The 20,451-nt window shown below is 45.9% G+C and overlaps 1 protein-coding gene across 1 annotated transcript in view; it reads left to right on the forward strand.

The window, feature by feature from the left end:
- ENOX1 (ecto-NOX disulfide-thiol exchanger 1) overlaps positions 1-20,451 on the forward strand; it is a 244,144-nt gene that overhangs the window by 186,432 nt on the left and 37,261 nt on the right. The gene's annotated exons all lie outside the window — the stretch shown is intronic.

Below are 20,451 nucleotides of genomic sequence, written 5' to 3' on the forward strand. Positions count from 1 at the left end.
TAATCACGATGGTGTGATCACTCACCTAGAGCCAGACATCGTGGAATGTGAAGTCAAGTGGCCCTTAGGAAGCATCACTACGAACAAAGCTAGTGGAAGTGATGGAATTCCTGCGGAGCTAATTCAAATCCTAAAAGATGATGATGTGAAAGTGCTGCACTCAATATGCCAGCAAATTTGGAAAACTCATCAGTGGCCACAGGACTGGAAAAGGTAAATTTTCATTCCAATCCCAAAGAAGGGCAATGCCAAAGAATGTTCAGACTACCACACAATTGCACCCATCTCACACGCTAGCAAAAGAATGCTCAAAATTCTCCAAGCCAGGCTTCAACAGTAGGTGAACCATGAACTTCCAGATGTTCAAGCTGGATTTAGAAAAGGTAGAGGAATCAGATATCAAATTGTCAATATTCATTAGATCATCGAAAAAGCAAGAGAGTTCCAGAAAAACATCGACTTCTGCTTGACTGTGTGGATCACAACAAACTGTGGAAAATTCGGAAAGAGATGGGAATACCAGACCACTTTATCTGTCTCCTGAGAAATCTATATGCAGGTCAAGAAGCAACGGTTAGAACTGGACATGGAACAACAGACTGGTTCCAAATCGGGAAAGGAGAATGTCAAGGCTGTATATTGTCGCCCTGCTTATTTATCTTATATGCAGAGTACATCATGAGAAATGCTGGACTGGATGAAGTACAAGCTGGAATCAAGATTGCCAGGAGAAATATCAATAACCTCAGATATGCAGATGACACCACCCTATGGCAGAAAGTGAAGAACTAAAGAGCCTCTTGATGAAAGTGAAAGAGGAGAGTGAAAAAGTTGGCTTAAAATTCAGCATTCAGAAAACTAAGATCATGGTATCTGGTCCCATTGCCTTATGGCAAATAGATGAGGAAACAGTGGCTGACTTTATTTTGGGGGGCTCCAAAATCACAGCAGATGGTGACTGCAGCCATGAAATTAAAAGACACTTTCTCCTTGGAAGAAAAGTTATGACCAACCTAGATAGCATATTGAAGAGCAGAGACATTACTTTGCCAACAAAGGTCCATCTAGTCAAGGCTATGGTTTTCCCAGTAGTCATGTATGGATGTGAGAGTTGGACTATAAAGAAAGCTGAGCACCAAAGAATTGATGCTTTTGAACTGTGGTGTTAGGGAAGACTCTTGAGACTCCCTTCGACTGCAAGGAGATCCAACCAGTCCATCCTACAGGAAATCATTGGAATGTTCATTGGAAGGAATGATGTTGAACCTGAAACACCAATGCTTTGGCTGCTCGATGCAAAGAGCTGACTCATTGGAAAAGACCCTGATGCTGGGAAAGATTGAAGGCAGGAGGAGAAGGGGACGACAGAGGCTGAGATGGTTGGATGGCATCACCAACTCAATGGACATGAGTTTGAGTAAACTCCAGGAACTGGTGGTGGACAGGGAGGCCTGGCCTGCTTCAGTCCATGGGGTCGCAAAGAGTCGGACACGACTGAACTGAACTGAACTGATAGAGGAAGATCCACTGATTCTTTATTTTTTTTAACTTTCTATTTTGTATTGGAGTATAGCTGATTAACAATGTTGGAATAGTTTCAAGTGGACAGCAAAGGGACTCAGCCATATATATACATGTATCCTATCTCCCCAAACTCCTCTCTGATTCTTTAAAAAGATTAAAGCTCATCGCCTGCATGGTAAGTGATGAAGTAAACAACAGATAATAATATCTGGATGTTACTACATCGAGGGATTTCCACGGTGGCTCAGCAGTAACGAATCTGCCTGCAACAGGAGAAGCAGGAGATATGAGTTAGATCCCTGGATGGGGAAGAACCTCTGGAGGAGGGCATGGCAACCCACTCACTATTCTTGCCTGGAGAACCTCATCAACAGAGGAGCCTGGTGGGCTACAGTGCATGGGGTCGCACAGAAGTGGGACTTCACTGATGCAGCTGGGAAGACACAGAGTTACCACAGAGAGTGGATACTGAGTGCTTAACTGGAAAGGGAAAGAGCTTCCAAGAGTGCCTGCATTCTGGGACTTCCCTGGTGATCCAGTGGTTAAGACTCTGCACTTCCAATGCCGGGGGCGTAGGTTCGATCCCTGGTCAGTCAGGGAACTAAGATCCCACCTACTGTGCAGTGTGTCCCCCAAGAAAGGCATGAAAAACAAGAGTCTGCATTCTAAAGATACAGGCACATAGGATAGCCTTCATATATGATTTAGAAGAACAAGGCGGAGACATGTTATCAGAGGAATTTGTGCTGTGAACTAGAGGGCCATCTTCCTGGTGGCCTGAGGGGGGCAGAGTCTGTTCTCTGTGTAGACCTCAGACCCAGACCATCCCTGTACAAACGAGGCTAGTCCACTGTCTCAGGAGGATACACGCAGTTGAGAAGAAGGTTCAAGTAAAAGGACAAAAAGAGTTCCAGGCCCAAATAGAAAATTCACTTTTCTTTTCTAAGATGGCCCAGCAGATACATGGAAACTCCAAACCATCAGCAAGAGACGCAGACAGAAATACGCAGACCGGAGTTGAGTTCAGGCAGGATCGTTTTGAAGTGTAATAAACCCAGAGAGCGCAGTCCCTTTCTCCCAGGAGGTCCTGCTTAGCCCTGCGGGTGTGCTGCTCAGAACAGAGCAGAAAGAAGGCTGAGGAGCATTTATGAAAAAAGCCAGGGGCCCAGAAGGTAGACGGCAGCAGTTTGTTCTGGGGCCTCTGGAAGATGGTAGGGGAACATGGGGCACCTTCTTCTCTGAGGCTGCTCCCCGTTCCTGCTGGCACATCACTGGGATCAGTGACTCTGAAAACGCCGGGGTTCACCAGGGGGTGAGCATCCTCTCTTATTAGTTCTTTGTGTTTCTTAGGAGCCGTAGGGCTTCCTAGACTTTTTTTTCTTTTTTAATCTTTGGCCTTACTGGCTCTTCATTGCTGTGTGCAGACTTTCTCTAGTTGCGACGAGCAGGGGCTTATCTCTGGTTGCGGTATGGGGGCTTCTCTTGATGCAGAACGCTCGGCCTGTGGGCTTCTGTATTTGCGGCCCGTGGGCTCAGTAGTTGCAGCCCCCGGACTCTGGAGCACAAGCTCAGTAGTCGTGGCCCACGGGCTTAGCTACCCCACCACAGGCAGGATCCTCCCAGACCAGGGATCAAACATGGGTCCTCACCTGCATGGCGAGGCGGATCCATAACCCCTGGACCACTGGGGAAGCCCCGTCGTTGTTTTTAGAATATTAAATGCCCTGCAGTGATTTCTGCAGTCCTCATTTCTTCCTACCACGGGGACCAGGAGAAAGGGAAGTAAGAAATGCTTCTTCCCAGGCTGGGGCCAGCGTCGCCCAGTTCACCACCCGTGACACTGGTCTGCTCAAGGATTTCCTGCTTGGCACTTCCTGGGGTCTCAAGAGGTTTCTAGAGCTCTGTGCAGGACGGTCAGCCTCTCTCTCTCCACACACACTGCTCATCTCCAGACCTCATCCATCACAGTGCCACATAACTCACTAGACTGCGGCGTTTCTTCGAGGAAATGTGTAGGAAAGTGACAAAGAAGAAAAGTAGGTGGAAAGAAGAAAAAAAGGGGAGGCGGGGCAGAACAGATCGCTGCAGGAAGAGGTTTTCCAAGTTTCCATCACTTTTTGCGGCCGCCAGTGCTTGTGAAGCCACAGGCAGAAGAGCAAGGGCTGTCAACCAGCGTACCCATCCCTGCCAACCCGAGCTGGCCAAACTGCCTTCACCAAAGGTGTACGTCGTCATACAAATATGCCCACGTCATGGAAGCTTTACCCCAAAATAAGTCTATCCTGGAATTCCAGGCCAAAAAACAAACAAAAACCCAGATGCTAATCTGCAGCTGTAATCCTGGCAGACTTCCTGAAAGGGGCTGTAAAGGTCAGGTTTGGAAATTTCAGACAACCTGCCAGCAAGTGAAGTGCGTTCCAGTCCTTCAGCCTCACAAGCCCTTCTTGCTCTGATAGAGGCTCCTCTTCCCCCCTGCCCCTGCACCTCACCCTGTTGAGGGCCTGACAGGTGAGAATCCAGCCCCCAGCCATGAGTTCACAGCCAAATGCAGCACCCCCTCCCTCCTTCCTGGCCTGCCCACCCCGCCCAGAGGGACACCTGGCCGCCCTGCACTCCCAGGCACCAGACATCCTGTCTGTAACTACCTGGAACGGGCCACCACAACCACACCTTCAGGATGGCTGCACACCTCCTGCTCATGGCTTTAAACCTGACTTAAGGTCTCACAAAATTTCAGAACTTCTGCCCGCCAACCTCTGTGTCCCTCTCCTGCATGTCTTCCCGATTCAGGCAGAGCAGACTCTTGATCTGGGAAGGAAAGCTTCCATCCACTCCTGCTGATGGGAGAGGCCCTCACATTTTACATTCTCTCTAGAAAGACTCACAGCTTCAGAACACTTAATAGGTTTTGTCTGTCATTGTTGTTTTAAGATTTCTGTTCCTTTTGTTTTCCCCCAAGAAAATCCTTTAAGCCGCAGGCTTTCCAGCCCTGCAACTGCCCTTGTAGGAGAGATTTGTGGCCGTGATGCTTAGCATCGCCGTCATTTTTATTGTTAGGTCAGCTTCCCTGTGAGATCTCGGGGTGCCTTTCTTTGTCTGGACAGTTTCCAAACTGTTCCGTGTATGCTCATAAGCTGCTTATGTTCATGAGACTTTCAGAATCTGCACAATTTCTTTCCATGCCAGCTTTGAGAAGGAGGACTTAAAGCTAGGGCAAGAGGTCTGCAAGCATGACCTGTGTAAAGCCCCACACCTGTGTGGGTGTAATTCCCTGCTCCTGTCACCATATGTATACACACACAGACACACGTACGCACAAGTATGGCGTGTCACACTGCTGCAAGCTTGGGTGTGGTTCCTGGACATTTGACACACCAATTCTCAGGTTGGTCCCCTTGGTCAGAACAGAAATGGCTATTGGCCTGCTACCGGGAGTAACTGTTGACCTGGTCTCCTAAATAAATAACTTTAGTCAACAGGTCAAAGTTCAGTTCAGTTCAGTCGCTCAGTCGTGTCCAACTCTTTGCGAACCCATGAACCGCAGCACGCCAGGCCTCCCTGTCCATCACCAACTACCAGAGTTCACCCAAACCCATATCCATTGAGTCGGTGATGCCATCCAACCATGTCATCTTCTGTCGCCCCCTTCTCCTCCTGCCCTCAATCTTTCCCAGCACCATTCACTAAAACTCTAAATAGGTAGACTTTTTAAACTGATAATTCAGTTTTCCTCCATCTTTCATGTCATGCTTTGGGTCTGCAATACAAATTCTACCGTGTTTAAGCCCAGCTGAGTTCCCACTTCTTGGAATCAGCCCAAGTTAATGACCATCTTCTTCTTATTCCCGCAGAATTTATCATTGTCTCAAACATTCTAAACAACCCAGATATGATAGGCTCCTCAACTCAGGTTTAAGTGCCTTCAGGGCCCATAATATGTAGGTATGCATTCCAGAACCTAACGTAGTGATGAGCCTATGTATGTGGGCACATCTGTAATATAATACATTTATAATGCTTACTAGTTGATGGACATAATTCAGGCAGCTCTGAGAATCTCTTTGGCCTGATTAGGTGATTCCTTCTGTATATTATCTGCAGCTGATCTCAGAGACTAACACATTTCGTTGCAGTTCAGTGTAAGATGCGTACAGAAGTCTTGCCAGAGGTGAAGGTTCGAACTGAAGTAGCAGGGATTGCTCATCCAGCTTTCTTATTTTACAGATTTGATTTGGTGTAAGTTTTCTTGCCTGATGGTTAGCACCTCCGTGAATTTTATACTCTTTAGGGCAGTGCTACTCAGACTTTAGTTAAGCAACAGAATCAAAAGGAGAGCAGAATTCTTAAAGCACAGGTTGTTGGGCCCCCCTTAGAGATTGGGAAGGTTTGGGCTGGGGTCTGAGAACTTGCACTTGATTAAGCTCCCAGTGCCATCAATCTACAGGCCACACTTAAGTAACTACTACCTACTGTCCAGTCCAGATTAAGCTGCTATGGGCTTCCACAGCCCCTAAAGCCAGCGCTTAGCATAGTTACATCACATGTGTTTTAATATATTTTACGTGCCTGTCCATCCTCTAGACTCTTAAGTTCTTTCAGAGCAGGAAACACTCTTAGCCATCTTTGAATCTTATCTAGCATAAAACCAGCCATATAGTACGTACTCAGTACATATTTGATGGATAAGAGAGTGGTGGAGGTTCAGTGAATTGGATTATGCTGAACTGAGGTGTCCAGAGACTTAAGTCTAAGGGTTGAACTTTGCTATGATTCAACGCCAGAAGGAAAATATACAGCTAGGAATCACCAGATGCTGGTTTATAAGAAGCCACAGCCATTTGGAGACTACTCACAACCAGCCGCTCCATGAACAGCCAAGTCCACGTGATGGGCAGGGTAGTGTCCTAGACACAGTGCTGTGCATTGGGAGCGCACGTGACTACAGCTCAGGCACCGTTCTCAGGGAGCCCATGGCCTGTGGCGGAGACAGCAGACGCTGAAAAGGGGGATCCCCAAACGCGGGCCTCCGTCCTCTCAGCAAGGAAGGGACTTGGGCTGGGATTATAGACTTGAGCAAAGTCCAGAAGTTGTGATTCTCTGAGAAGTAACTTGCACAAAGGGAGGTGTAGCCTACTAGCTTGACAGGCTGACTCCCTGGAGCCCGGTCTTACAGCCACCACTTTATGGGTATGTGAGCTTAGGAAACTAATTAACTTATTTGTGCCTCGATTTTATCATCTGCAAAGTGGGGAGGCTAGCAGCACTGGGTCCTGGTAGCTACCAAGCACTCAGCAAGGGCTAACTATTTAGTATTATCATCAGGGCCATTATTTTTTTAATTCAGAGGACTCCAAATTCTACATCCATCGTGCACCATGCATCAGCAATCCAGACCACTTCATTTTTGGAGTATTTCTCAGAGCTGGCTTATGCTGGAAGGCCGTGAGGAAAGAGAATTGGATTTTGGTGTATGGGGGAGGGGAGATGCTTTAATGTTTACTGAGATCTCAGTATGGCTGGCAAGCCCTTGGAATTTGATCTCACTTTAATAATAATTAAATGTCTCTCTTTCCCATTTATCAGATTGCATCCCATCTATTCTCATGACCTAATTTACCTCTATAAAGGTCAAAAAAACTCTGAATTTTAATATTACCATTAGTAACATAAACTCAGCAGGTGAAAATTATGATAGTGGGTGCTTTGTAGCAGAGAAAAATAAGAAATGTCATACTGAGAAATGGACTGGGAAAATAACATGCCAAGAGCGCCATAATACAATTAATCTTTACCGGCAATAGAGTCAGTATCATACAAGATGAATCAAACTGACTAATTCTGGATGCACATACATACATTTAGAAGTATTTCACTTTAGTTTCTTCTATTTGCTGCTCCATTTTTATTGGTTAAGGAGATTTTTCATGTCAGCACTTTTTCAGGCTATGAAGGGTATGGACTTGGGTAGATACAGTAGTAGGGGTTACATTTTTTATGTACTGAAGAGAAATACACAACTGTTTCTGAGATCAAGGATATTTTTTTTTCATTCGGCAACATCAGTAGTGGCATATAGTAAAATAAAATACTGCAACCTGCGTTTTACTGAGTGGAGTTGAAGGAAGACAAAAGAGTTATTTGTCTTACATTTACATCAGTTTTATTTAATGTGGCTGCCACAAAACTATGCCAAAAGAAAGTCATCTAATCACCAGCTTGAGACCACAGTTTAAGCTTGGTGTGAACTGTGATAGCCATACTTAAGCTGTGATCCAGGCAGCGGTATGCTCTTAGTATTTAATGGAAAATGTCACAAAATTGAAATTGCTCTTCCCTATCAGAGTTTTCTTATTAAAAGTATTTGTGGGATAATCCCATACCTATGGCTGATTCATGTTGATGTTTGACAGAAAACAGTGAAATTCTGTAAAGCAATTATCCTTCAATTAAAAAATGGATTAAAAAAAGAATTGAACTATATATATATATACACACACACGCAAAAATGTATATATGCATTCATGTGTGTATGTAATTATATAATAGTAAATATATGTGTGCATGTATGGGGGAGGAGGGTTATATGTAAAATATGAAAGGTAAGATGACTGAATATTAATAGTGCTTATAACTGGGTAGTAGAATTCCAGTTACCTTTTTTAAATCTATATTCTGTCAATCTTCTATATTAAAATATATGTTTATAAATAAATATATATTTGTAATGAGAAAGCCAAGAAATGTTTTAAAAGTTAAAGTGAACTCAAGAACTGTCTTAAATTTTAAAAAGAAAAAGAAAGAAAAGAGGTATAAGCTTATAATGTGACCTCCCCAGAAATGTTAATACTTTAAAACATGTTGAAAGCACTAATGACAGACACAAACTCAAAATTAACTTTGTACTGACTGAATCTAAACTAGTAAAGAAATTATTTTCCTTTAAAGTGATGCCACAACAAATACATTTAGGGACCAAAGGATGTAAAACACCCAGAGCAACTGCATTATTTTCTCTTTTCATTAAACGTAGTCCTCCTAGACTTCCAGTCTAGGACAGGAGTTTGAGCAAACTCTGGGAGATAGTGAAGGACAGAGAAGCCTGGTGAGTTGCAGTTCACGGGGTCACAAAGAGTCAGACACAACTTAGCAACTGAACAACAGACTTCTGGAAAATCACTCCTGGCCGGGCGTGCTGACCTGATCCTATGACTGCCAGTCAGTTTCATCTACAAAATTTATGCCTCTCTATGTAATAACAGACTCACTTGATTTAATTCAACAAAGATTACCAAGTCTACTTACTATTTATTCTTTAAAAAATAAATAGTGGTTGCAGATTTAGCTCTGTGCAGAGGACTGTGTGGCCCCTGAGGACACTGTCCCCATGTAGAGAAACGCCTGCAGGTGGCACGGTCGTGCGAAGTCCTGGCAGAGACACCGGAGGATGGCAGGGGTACAGCAGCGGCAGCTGGCAGCTGCGGGAGGCGGCGACGGAGGGTGGCTAGAGAGCCGCTCCCAGCCCAGCTGCTGTCCTGAGGTCAGGACCCGTACTTTCAGCTCCCTGTCCAAGATTCGGACAGAGCTAGACAGTAGTACAGAGTTAACTTCAAGTATTTATTATGAGTGCTTTCATTTTGTGGTTAAGTGTTAACTTTCTAGCTACCTCCAATATTTCTCAACTGCTGGGGCCAGTCCTTCTCATTCTTTGTGACCCCTGATTCTGGTTTCATTATTCTGCTAGTTGTCCCCACTTTCTGCTTCACACACACACAATCTGTTCAGTCTTTCTTTTTCTTTTTTTTTTTTTTGTATTTTCTTAGCCTCAAAGCATGGCATGTGGGATGTTAGTTCTCCAATCAAGGATCGAACCCATATTCCTTACGCTGGAAGCGCAGTCTTAACCACTGGACCCCAGGGAAGTCCCCATTCTTCCTGTAGAATGGCTTCTGTATCCCCAATTTTCTGTCTTCTCCCATCACCTCAACTTACCTGGAGTGTGGCTGGGGCTCCCCCGTGCTCCCCCTGCCCAAGCCTCTTCCCTCTCTCAGCCAGTCCCACCCACGGCCCTCCCTTGGTCTTCGGAGCATGCCCTGACCCCAGCTTTCCCCCACACACATCTTCAAAACCAGGAGGGCATGCATGCAGCATCTTCTTCCTCCTCACTGGCCCCAGCATCCTGCCTTTGAAACCCTTCCCTGTTGCATGGACCATGGTTACAACAAGTCACACTTGTCCAAAGGACAGGGAGTCACCGCCTAATAGCAGCAGAGAGCCAGGCCCATCCCCACTAACCCTGCTCCCAAGCCAGGCCCCTGCTGGCTCGGGCAGGGGGAACCCGGGACCACGGCTCTCCACCCTGCGCCCCTCTGCATTCGCAGCTGCCCCCGAGCCACCACTCATCAGCCAGCCTGGAGCCCCTGCTGACTCCCCGGTGGGCTAGGACTGATGACAGAGGGGACGAGGGCCCAGGACTCAACAGGCATTCTGCAACTGACCAGGGCCAGAGAGGCAACCCAGCACAGTGGTTAAGACTCTAGAGGGAGGCAGCAGAGGTTCACGTGCACAGCCTGCTCCGTACTGGTTGTGTGATCTTACGCAAGTCCTCAGCCGCTCCGGTCCTCGCTTGCCTCATCCGTAAAATGACAGAGCAGCGTGCTGACCTCCTAGGGCTCCGTCTTGCTGAGGAGGATTGCATGAGTTCGTGTCTGTGACGTTCTTTGTTAAATTACTTATTTCTGTATTTGGCTGTGCTGGGTCTTAGTCGTGGCACACGGGATCCTCTGTCTTCACTGTGGATTGTGGGATCATTTTAGTCATGGCATGTGGGGTCTAGTTCCCCGACCAGGGATTGAATCTGAGAGTGCAGAGTCTTAGCCACTGGGCCACCAGGGGAGTCCCTGTAAGGTTCTTATAATACTGCATTGTCTGTGTTTATTAAATAAATATCACCAAGGATGATCTAGAAAGCCAGCCACCGGGAGAAATGCTTTATCTCAGGTAACTAAACTACCTTCAGTTTTCTCTTTCTTAATCAGTCAGTTCAGTTCAGTCACAGTCGTGTCCAACTCTTTGCGACCCCATGGACTGCAGCACGCCAGGTCTCCCTGTCCATCACCAACTCCTAGAGTCAACCCAAACTCATTGAGTTGGTGATGCCATCCAACCATCTCATCCTCTGTCATCCCCTTCTCCTCCTGCCTTCAATCTTTCCCAGCCTCAGGGTCTTTTCAGAATGAGTCAGTTCTTCACATCAGGTGGCCAAAGTATTGGAGTTTCAGCTGATTTCTTAATTGGTTCTCACTTGTTTTAATCTTTGCGATTGGAAATCTTAGAAAATCTTTTAGGTGTCTTAGGACATGATGCATGCCTTCTGGGTCTAAGTCCAGCCATCGAAACCCAATGAGGTGGAACATCCTGGCACAGAAAATGAGCTAGTGCTGTGCTGAATTCCTGCCTCTGGGCTGAGGGCAGGAGCCACACGTCTGCTCTCAGACGGTCTCTCTGAGGCTCCCCTCTGCAGACCCTGGACATCAAAGGCTGCTGAGCAAAGGTGGGTGGGGGGCCCTGACCCTCAGAACGGGTGGTACCGAGCTTCAGCAACTGTTAAGATTAGTGGGGCCATGGAACTTCTAAGCCAGAAAATCCCCGCCATCATGTTCACTCCTGGGGATTGATCCATTCTTACATTCCCTTGAACCTTAAGGAATTTTGAAGCTTACTCAGCTACTCATTCTCAACAATCCTTTCCCCATCCATTTGCTTTTTAAATGTCTTTTTTTTCTTCCCTTTTCTTTTTCTTTTCTCTCTAATTTTTCTTGGCACTGAAATCCAGGGTAAGTATATATCATCAGTACCAAGCTGGCTGTCTTACACTTGGATGGAAGCGCCAAGTCAGGGAAAAGAGCACAGAGCAGAGATGAAGTCTGGGGGCAAGAAGAGACTGTAGGGCTCGTCTGCTACCAAGTCCACTTTATACAAAGAGAAATAATGAAATGAGGGCCCACAGCAAGTGCGTGGCGCTTAGGACCAGTCTTCTGTGCCTAAATCCACCGTTTTCCCACCATTCTGTGTGTGTGTGCACTCAGTCATGGCCAACTCTTTGCAACCCCATGGGCTGTAGCCTGCTAGGCTCCTCTGCCCGTGGGATTTTCCAGGCAAGGATACTGGAGTGGGTTGCCATTTCATCCTCCAGGGAATCTTCCCAACCCAGGGATGGAACCACTGTGTCCTATATGCCCTGCCTTGGTGGGTGGATTCTTTTACCGCTGCGCCACCTGGGAATATCCTTTCACTATTCCAGGCCATTGTTTACGGGTCATCCTTCATTTATCAGCCTTCATTTATTATCCTTCATGTATCAGGGGTACCTGCTGTATAACCATCTTAGTCACTGGCTCATGAAGAAAAGCAGGAGAAGAATCCATTCTTCCTCCCTGACTGTGGTTCTGATCTTGTGCGAACTAGCTGAAGGTTACTAGAGACTGGCATGGCGCTTGATGGATTGCTTTGGTATTCTGAAAAAGTGTTAAGTAAAGGCTGCTGAAGTAGCTGATCGGCATCTTGACTGTCGTCTGCAGGGCCCCTGGCTTCATGGAGTGTGATGTCTAAGATTAAGGCCTAGGCACAAACATGGAACCAAGGGGGCAGAGAAGGAAGCAGAGTCTTACGGCGTGGTGTTGGCAGTGGGGAGGCGACACAGTGAATCTTACCCAAGCGAATCTTGATGACACTCTCACTCACCTTGCGCTAGTAGCCCTTGGAGGGCCACAGGGTGGAGGTCTCCTTATTTCAGATGTGGGGGCGGGGGGGGGAATGTCATTTGGTGTGTTGTTCAGTAATCAGCAACCAAGTGTGCTTACATACAGCTCTTTAGAACGGCATCTATATGTCCTTGGCGTCTTTATTTCTTTATAAATCATAGGATAGCAGGATAGTAAGAGTGCCATGGAGCATTAAGAAAACAGACTATGCACAGTTCGAACCGTGCTGCAGTTTGTCACTTTTGCACACGTGCTTTTGTGTATCTGTAGCCAGGGTCTTACACAGAACTCTCCCATAGGTGGAGTACCCCAGGTATGTGTTATGCACCTGTTCTGTACCCAGTCGGTCTTGAGAATAATAAAAGGAAATAATGATCTTAATAACAGTGATGGCACAGTATTCCTAGAAGGTTATAGTCTTCAAAAGCACCATTTCACGGATGACGTTTGGTCTTCACAGCACCCCGGAGGGATAGGCATACGTTGTTCTCCATGGTTTATGTAAAAGACAGTTCAGAGACACCCTGCCTGAAGTTATCCAGTACGTAAATAATGGGGACAGAATTGGAACACAGGTCCCACTTGGCCAGGCTGCCTCACTTGCTGGGATATGTGAGTGCCCTGTAGGAGTTGGCAGTTTTGCAGAAGCAAACACAGGTGATCCTCGGTTTATGCCAAATGTCCAAGTGGGCAACTGCCACACTAAGTGACATAGGAAATGTGTTGAGATAAGGGAAACTTACAAATAGCCTGGAATCAATGCTGCTAAGAGATACGGGATTTGTACTATGTATAAAAATACATGTAGGAGGTGGTGAAGAAAAGAGGAGAGGGTTTTCTAAGAATGTATCTGGACCTACCATCTAGAGAAGAGAGGCTGAAAGGGGAGGACTGAATCCGAAAGGCCGGGCTCAATCTGGCATTTTTCTACTGGTTATCAGAGAGCATCTGAAGTGGTGGTGGTGTTTTTTTTAATTTTTGTTTTTATGTGGCTGCACTGGATCTCAGTTGCAGCATGTGGGATCTAGTTCCCCAACCAGGGATCAAACCCAGCATTTGGAGCACAGAGTCTTAGCCACTGAGCCGCCAGGGAAGTCCCCAAGCATCTGAGTTTTAAAGTGGAGACTGACAAGATGAAAGTGGAGTTTTAGAAAACCAGTCTGGTAATACCATATAAGGTCGACTTGAAGAGGGAGAAGCCAGACGCAGAGACAAAGCAGGAGGTCCCTGCTGTGGTCCAAGGAAGAAATGAAGCGGACTGAGAGTGGCCATGGAGAGACGCAGGAGAGAGATTTCACAGATCCTTGATGGGATCCTGATCTAGAAAGGTCTTTGGGGGCAGGAGAGGATGAACCAAAGGCCTGCAAGTGGAAGGATGGTGGTGCTACTAATGAAAGAGAAAAGTTAGAAGAAAATGCAGCCCTGACAGGGGAGGTGAACTGGACATTTTAGAATGTAGACCCTATAGAATTTTAGAAGAAGCACGACTTCAGGAGGGACCTGGATGCACACATTTTTAAAAAGAAGGACATTCCACTCATCCCACAGGATGCAGTCTTTTATTTTTAATTAATCTTTTAATTAGAGGATAATTGCTCTACATTGTTGTATTGGTTTTTGCTGTACAGAAACAAGAATTAGCTATCCGTATACAACTAGACTAGAACATATATCGCCCCCCTCGGGAGCCTCCCACCCCTCTCCCATCCCATCCCTCGAGGTCGTCACAGAGCGCTGGGCTGCCCTGTGTTATGGAGCAACGTCCCACTAGTTACCTGCTTGACACATGGTTGTGTATATTGTACGTCAGCGCTACTTTCTCAGCTAATCCTGCCCTCTTCTTCTGCTGTGTCCACAAGTCCTCCTCTGTGTCTGCCTCCCCATTTCTTTTCTGTAAATAGGTTCATCAGTACTGTTTTTCTAGATTCCGTATACATGTTACTATACAGTGTTTGTTCTTCTCTTTCCGATTGACTTCACTCTGTCCTAACAGGTTCTAGGTTCATCCACCTCACTGCAACTGACTCAAATTCTTTGCTCTTTATGTCTGAGTTATAGACAGTAATTGTGTATACGTACCACTACTTCCTTATCCATTCATCTGTCAGTGGACACCTAGGTTGCTTCCACGTCCTGGCTATTATAAATAGTATAGCAATGAACACTGGGGTACATGTATCTTTTAGAATTGGTATTTCGTCAGGGTGTATGCCCAATAGTGGAATTGCTGGGTCATAGGGTAGTTTTATTCCTAGTTTGTTAAGGAATCTCCATACTGCTCTTCATAGTGGCTGTACCAATTTACACTCCCAGCAACAGTGCAATAGGGTTCCCTTTTCTCCACATCCTCTCTTGCGTTTACTGTTTGAAGTTTTGTTTTTTGTTTTTTTTTTTTTTTATGATGGCCATTCTGACTGGTGTGAGGTGAGGACACTGACTTTTATTCCAGACTAAATAATTAGAGAGGAACATAATAACGTAACTGAACATACCTTGCTCTAATACATTGAATTATCTTATATTTTGTAGTTACTACTATCTGTTGAATTTACTTTGCTTTCACTTATTTAAAGAAATGTTAATTACGTCTTATAAATTTTGAACTTTGTTTTCCTCCTAATGAACATATTTTGTCATATGTTGTTACCTTCTTACCCTCTAAAGTCACAATCTGCACATATTTTAAACTTTTTTGAACCCTTTTTGCACTGTTTGTTAAAAGGCAAATACTTATTAAGGTATTACAACTTCTATCCTGACCCCCACCCGTGACACACACTCCTCCACAGAGTTTTAACAGATGGTTAAGTGCAGAGAGTACACTTTGGGGTAAGAATTTCACCTTAAAGAATGCCTCTTTTTTTTCTATTCTGAAATTATGTTATTTTGCATAGAATATGCATTTACATTAATTTTTTAGACAATAATGGACTTTATAAAGAATAATCAAAAATGTTTTAATAAAAATGAGGACATCCCTTTACATGAAGCTTTAAATAGAAGTCCTATATTATAAAACAGAAGAAAGAAGTAATAGACTGGGAATTCTAGAGATCTGCTCCTAGTTAATTTAGAGCTGCTGGGGTTCCATGACACATACACTCAGAGATGGTGAACCCTATCCAGCACCCTCATTTTTAGACTATTGATCCGAGGCTTGAAGGTGTTGCTTTCCTTACCCAAAGTCAACTCATTGTTCGTAGAGGAGCCAAGGCTAAATCTTAAGCATGTAGTGTGCCTTCTGCCACCTCATGACCAGCTCTCATTTTTGTGAATTTATTTATTTTTATTTATCTATTTGGTTGCACTGGGGCTTTGTTGCTGCCTCAGGCTTCCTCTAGTTGCCGCAGGTAGGGGCTGCTCTTCCTTGCAGGGCAGGGGCTTCTCACTGCGGTGGCCCCTCTTGCTGTGGAGCATGAGTTCTAGGTGCACGGGCTTTTGCTGCACGCAGGCTCAGCGGCGGCAGCGTGTGGCCCGTGGGGCAGGTGGGCTCAGTGGCAGCAGCGTGCAGCTCTTAGGGCAGGCGGGCTCAGCAGCGGCAGCGTACGGCCCGTGGGGCAGGCGGGCTCAGCGGCTGCAGCGTGCGGCCCGTGGGGCAGGCGGGCTCTGCAGCGTGCGGCCCGTAGGGCAGGCGGGCTCAGCGGTGGCAGCGTGCGGCCCGTGGGGCAGGCGGGCTCTGCAGCGTGCGGCCCTCAGGGCAGGTGGGCTCAGCGGCGGCAGCGTGCAGCTCTTAGGGCACACAGGCTCAGTAGTTGTGGCACACAGGCTTAGTTGCTCCATGGCATGAGAAATCTTCCTGGACCCAGGATTGAATCCATGTCCCCGGCATTGGCAGGTGGATTCCTATCCACTGTGTCACCAGGGAAGCCCCCCACCTTTCATTTTGAATTTGAAGTGGGAAGTGATAAAGCAAGCAAGCCCAGGGGTCAACTGATGATAAGGAACAGAAGGTAAAGCGTGAACTGTGATGATAGATGAACCCAGGAGAATGGAAGAACTCTGATCAAAGGAAATAGAGGAGAAAAAGTGGTGACTGAACTTTGGCAAAAGTACCCCAGTTAAGAGTATAAGAAAGTTACCATTTTATCCGTGTCTACTCTGGGCCAGCAGTGTGTTAGTTGCTCAGTCGTGTCCAACTCTTTGTGACCCCATGGACTGTAGCCCACCAGGCTTCTCTGTGCGTGGAATTCTTCAGGCACAAAGAATACTGGACTGGGTTGCCATTCCCTTCTCCAGGGGATGTTCCCGACCCAGGGATTGAACCCAGGTCTCCCGCATTGCGGACAGATTTTTTACCATCTGAGCCACCAGGGAAGCCCCTGGGCCAACCGAGGGAATAAAAAAGCCAATGAAGATGGAATTAAAAATTAGGAGGAAAAAGACCAGGACTTCTTATGGAACAGAAGCAAGTGAGGCAGAGGGTTTAAGAAGGGATGAGTGAGTGATGTCAAATGTCACATGGTACAAAGACTGAGAGAAACATAAGCGGTGCAAAGGATAGTTTCAGGGGGTGAATAATGAGAAAGCTGAGAGTCCAGGCGGCGAGGCAAGTAGCCACAGTGGGTATACACCAGGTATTTGAGAAACTTTGTGGTGGAAAGAAATTAGCAGGAAAGTTAAGGAGGTCACAGGAATAATGAAATGAAAGGAGTAACAAGAGGATTTCATAAGGCTAAGAAGTCATGCACTTGGTTCTTCGGGGCTTGGTAGGTGGAGAACAAAAACAAAACAACGAAGCACGCACCTAGCTCAGCACATTATTGAAAAAGAGCTTCTCTAAATGGATAAATGACTTTGACCATCTCTTAAAGTAATTGACAAGGACTCTTAAAGGAGAAATGTCTGCCTTTGAGTAGCTAACCTTTCAGAAGTCTGAAAAAACCCTCCGTGATATCTGAGGTTTCCAGTTATTGAAAACCTCTTCTTCCAGCCCTTTCATGATTCCCTGTAAGTGTCAGAGAAATTAGAGTTAAAAGGTAGACGGCGAAAAGATTTATTAGATAATCTTGCTCATTCTCCTGCCAAGTGCAGGGTTGTTACTTATTGTGCATTTTCTAGTCTGGAGTGCTTTTTGACTGTGTCAAGTGAATGGTGTTCTTGCCACTGCCCTTGGAATACTATTTCATAATCCTATTGATCTCCCTGTGAATAAACTCTTGATCCCCATCCTAATGTTTCCTTCCTAGTGTATACTTTGTACACTATTAGCAATTTGTCCTTGATAACCTCTCTTACTCCCTAACCCAGTCTGCACTTACTGTATCCAGTTTTCAATCTCTTAAGCACCTGGAACACCTTCACTAGTAGACATGTAATTCTTAAGGGCATATTACATCTATCAGGGTAAATAATTTGTATAGGATAAAAGATACAAATTCTATTTTCCACTTCATGGCAAATAGGGAAACAATGGAAACAGAGAGTATTTTCTTGGGCTCCAAAATCACTGCAGACAGTGACTGCAGCCATGGAATTGAAAGATGCCTACTCCTTGGAAGAAAAGCTATGATAACAAACCTAGTGTAGTGTATAGTATAGTAAAGTCACTCAGTCGTGTCCGACTCTTTGCGACCCCGTGGACTGTAGCCTACCAGGCTTCTCCATCCATGGGATTCTCCAGGCAAGAATACTGGAGTGGGTTACCATTTCCTTCTCCAGGGGATCTTCCTGACCCAGGGATTGAACCCGGGTCTCCCACATTGGAGGCAGACGCTTTAACCTCTGAGCCACCAGGGAAGACCCTAGACAGGATATTAAAAAGCAGAGACATTACTTTGCCAACAAAGGTCCGTATAGTCAAAGCTATGGTTTTTGCAGTAGTCGTGTATGAATGTGAGAGTTGGACCATAAAGAAGGCTGAGTGCTGAAGAATTTATGATTTTGAACTGTGGTGCTGGAGAAGACCCTTGAGAGTCCCTTGGACTGCAAGGAGATCAAACCAGTCCATCCTAAAGGAAATCAATCCTGAATATGCATTGGAGAGACTGATGCTGAGGCTGAAGCTCCAATACTTTGGCCACCTGATCTAAGAGCTGACTCATTGGAAAAGACCCTGATGCTGGAGAAGATTGAAGGCAGGAGGACAAGGGGATGACAGAGGATGAGATGGCTGGATGGCAGCACCGACTCAATGGGCGTGAGTTTGAGCACGCTCCAGGAGATGGTAAAGGACAGGGAGGCCTGGCGTGCTGCAGTCCACAGGGTCACAAAGAGTCAGACACGACTGAGCGACTGAACAACAATTTTATGTTTCTGATGGTGAAAGTTCCTTCTATATTCCAGAGAGTTGGGGTGGAAATGAACAAGAACAGTTAATTTTTTTAAGAAATGGGCCTAAGTCTTTCTAACCTATGATCCAGTGTTGCAGTAAAAGATGTTCCCCAATTGCTAAATAGGTAAGTGTAACATCCTAAGTAGAGAAGGTCAGACTAGAATTTAGACTTACAGCGTGGATTTTATACTAAGAGCAGATCATAGGCTGCGATTTTCAGTCTGAAGAAATACTTCCACAGAAAGGTGCTCCCAGGACTTTCAGTTTTGCAGCCTCATATATCCTACCCTAAGTGAAGTGAAGTCGCTCAGTCGTGTCCAACTCTTTGCAACCCCATGGACTGTAGCCTACCGGGCTCCTCCATCCATGGGATTTTCCAGGCAAGAGTACTGGAGTGGGTTGCCATTTCCTTCTCCAGGGGATCTTCCCAACCCCGGGATCGAACCCGGGTCTCCCGCACTGTAGGCAGATGCTTTACCGTGTAAGCCACATGTGCTGGATTTTTAGAAAAGCAATCATCAAAGCAACAGTCACTGGTGAGGCACTTCTGATTCCTTGTTGACTGAGCTGCGTTTATTGGAGGCTGCTCAAAATCCCTTTCTTTTGACTCCAGCTTTGGACATGAGGACGGGTGCCTTACAGCACTCTTGACTGGCCTTAGTCTGGCCCGCCCCTCCTCTTCTTGCTGGTTTCTGACCTGCTGCCTGCCCTCTGTGGTCCATATTCCCCCAGCAACCTGGATCCTCAGCTGTGCGATGCCCCAGGACACCACTCAGTTTTGGCAGTTACTGTGGGTCTGTTGTCTGCTAAATTGCTCGGTAATCTCATTTGGCCCCAAACATCATCCTGGCTATTAACAGATCACCCCTTCTCAGAGATACTGTTTCCACTCAGCCCTGAAGTTCATCATTTATATTTCTCTTAAATAACACCGTCATCATCCTGGTTAATGTTGATCCATCCTCTTTCTTGATACATTTCTGCTAGCCCTTAAAACGCTTACTTCTTCACAGAAGGAATTGCCTGTGCCTCCTCTTTATCAAATGTTCTCATCCTATCTACATAAACCTTTGGGTTTATTGTTTTCAAGTTCTGGATTGTGTTTCTGCTGGGGCTGGTTTCCAAGATCCCTTCTGTGCAAGTATAAGAGCATCTTTCATTCTCATGACCTTTTGTGTCTAACGGGCTCCAGACATGCCCCGGATCATTCTTAAATTCGAATGCCTTCAGGTTGGGGTGTGCTCTTTACAGACTCAACATGCTCCTAACAATTTCCTATATTCTTTTATCTGGCCAGCTTTGTTAATGTATACAGGTTAGCTAAGTATCTGTGCTATAACCAGCTCCAATCCTGGGGACCCTGGCCAAACCATCTAAGTTGTCCTCTGTCCCTGCCTCCCTATCCTCTGTCCTTCTGACAGAATCCATCCTCTAATGGAAACAGTGTCCTTAATTCTTTTTTTTTTTAAGGTGACAGTTTTTTGTTTTGTTTTTTGCCGTGCTGTGTCTTCATTGCTGAACAGGCTTCTCTCCAGCTGTGGAGAGGGAGGGCTACTTTCTAGTTGCTGTGAGCGGGCTTCTCATTGCAGTGACCTCTGTTGTTATGGACTGCAGGCTCTTGTTATGGACTTATGGTCGCAGCTCTTGGGTTCTAGATCCCAGGCTCAATAGTTGTGGCACACAAGCTTAATTGCTCCACAGCATGTGGGATCCTCCCTGACCAGGGATCGAACCCGTGTCTCCTGCATTGGCAGGTGGAATTTTTTTTTAACCACTGAGCCACCAGGGAAGCCCCTATCCTTAATTCTTTATCAGTGGGCTAGTCCTTCTTTGACACATATCTGTCAGTGAGAAATTGCCCTCCAACAAGACTCAACTACCCTAATGATTCTGCCA

Source organism: Capra hircus, chromosome 12, assembly GCF_001704415.2.
Source record: "Capra hircus breed San Clemente chromosome 12, ASM170441v1, whole genome shotgun sequence".
In the NCBI taxonomy this organism is placed as follows: domain Eukaryota; kingdom Metazoa; phylum Chordata; class Mammalia; order Artiodactyla; family Bovidae; genus Capra; species Capra hircus.